The sequence below is a fragment of the Halyomorpha halys genome, unplaced genomic scaffold, assembly GCF_000696795.3.
Source record: "Halyomorpha halys isolate HHAL.00 unplaced genomic scaffold, Hhal_1.1 Scaffold19.1, whole genome shotgun sequence".
Taxonomy (NCBI): domain Eukaryota; kingdom Metazoa; phylum Arthropoda; class Insecta; order Hemiptera; family Pentatomidae; genus Halyomorpha; species Halyomorpha halys.
The window spans coordinates 1,314,128-1,316,660 of NW_027115129.1; positions in this window are offsets into that span (position 1 = coordinate 1,314,128).

Here is a 2,533-nt window from a genome sequence, read left to right on the forward strand (position 1 = left end):
TTTAACATGTTAAACCAAAGATCATGAATACCTCTATTAGAGTCATAATTCTCTCACCTTGCCAGTGTTGTGATTAGTTCTCTGACTTTAATATAAATAGTTCTCGTTCTTCTATTAAGTTTATTAAAAATAAAGAGAAGTTTTATTTTAAATGTAATTTAATTATCTCTATAAAGATAGTTGACCGTATAACTTAAAATATGAAGGATGGTCATGGTTGCGGTCAAAACAAGAACAAAATAGTTTTTTAACTATTTAATAGACGAAGTATGTAGGATATTGTTTACATAAGGGGTATTCATGATCTATGTTAAAGCGTGTTAAATGGAAAAACTCGTGTTAAATCGAAAAAAATTGCCTTCTTTTGCCGTGGTATAACGAAATAACATTTAACATGGTAAAACATATAACATTTAACACAACATCATGAATACCCCTTATGTGATGATACTTGGAATCGTGGAAATGAATAGATCTGAAAGATAGATGCATGAAGCTGAACTTACGGAAACAAAAGGTAAAAAAAGCTAACTGAACGAATGGAAAAATGAAGGTGATTAACTAGAGGAAGGTGAGTTTGGAATCCACCAAATAGCTTTACCAAATCAAGGCAATGGAGCAAAAGTGGTCTGAACACAGAGATGGGCCAAAATTAGTTATAGTTGAAACTAATAGCTACCATTGCCATGGATACGAAATTTATTTATCAATAGTTCATTCATGAATAAGGGTAGTATCCATGGCAACTTTAGCCATTAGTTTATACTATAACTAATTTTGAATGAGGTGTATATAGTTGACCGTAGATTAATGATTGGGGAATTTTGCCGGGGGGTGCGGTCAGCAAAGAACAAAATAAATAAACAAAACCATATTTATTTATTTTATGCCGACGTTTCGACCTGAGTTTCAGGTCTTCATCAGGGCTATAGAACAAAAGAGATAACAACAACATTTAGAGAAACATACAATTGAAAAGGAATAGTAACTAATTTTGGCCCATCTCTGCTTGAACACCAACGTTTCGGCCAATTCAGCCATCCTCAAGGTCAATCTATAAACAACATTTTTTTTTTTAATAACGTATCGGCACTAACGACCACGTGAATATCAATGGTTAGGCTTCTTTGGGAATCTTGATTTTCTTTCTTCCCATCGCATTTCATGATCTTCTTTTTTATCTTCGGACAACTTCGTACACCCCTTTTTTCTCTTCCAATATTGGCGAGATTTTTAATGTTTTCCTGTATGTGTCTCTATCTATACATCTGGTACATTTGGAAATTTTATGGTTCTTTAATTCTTCTGTTATTTGCTTCTTGTATCCTCCCATGCTTTTGTAGCTAAAAATTTTGTTAAGATCTTTTTGTTCAATCTTTCCTCCCTCATCCTCTTCATGTAACCATAGAACATCAGCCTTCTGATTCTCATCTCAGTTTCCAGGTCTTTGATTTTTCTCTAGATCTTTTCGTTAAATCTTTGCCTGTAATCTTCTTGTGTTTTCCTGGGCCCATAGAGTTTTCTTAAGATCCCCCTTTCTATTCTTAGGAGTTTTTATTATACATTCATTTATAACAAATAACATTATTTCTAATAAATTAGTTATATAGTTAGTTAGTTATATAATTAAAATATAAATTTATACACTCATATTATTATATTATTATTATTATACACTCATAAGCTAAACTTTCACACAAATTCCACTTTTCACTCACTCTAGGCATGTTTTAATTAATTTCTTAAATCAAAACTGAAGTAAACAATAACATGAGGGTCTGGAAGGAAGGTTATAAACATAAAGGCTTATACAACAAGTTGCTGAGAAAATCTGCTAGGGACTCTTATGCATTCAACGTTTAACATGACTTCAAATAGGGCTGCTCACAATCCTATAGTTATAACATTTAACAGGGTAAAACATATAACATTTAACACAACATCATGAATACCCCTATAATATGTATGCTAGTTGTTTTTTGTATCTCGTTAGCCCTGATGAAGCCCTGCAAAGTGGGGCGAAACGTCAGAAATTAAATAGTTAAAAACTATTTTATTCTTTTTTTGACCGCAACCTTGACATCTTCATATTTTAATTTAATTAACTAATATACTAAAATAAATATTTGTTAATTAGTACTTTATGCACTGTTATCCGCAGTATTTTGCTTAAAGTTTAAATGTAAGAATTTTCTCGGGAAGGTCTATTCTATTTTTTTCGGTAAAAAATAAGTTATTAACAAAATTCATAACTCCATCACTTTTTATCCAATTCCTTTGTTGATACAATTATTAAAAAGATGCATGTTTTTTCTTTTTATCTGCATTACCACCATTTAAATATATTACAGTTATAAGGCGAAATATTGGCTTCAAATGAAGAAAATTTTATTTTACATCTCCGGTTCTGTTTAGTTTAAATTTTTTTTTTTTTTTTTATTTGAAATTGATAGATTTATTTATTGATAGATATTACAATCTGCCACACAGTTGTGGGCAATAGGTAATATTGATGAATGATCTCATACATACT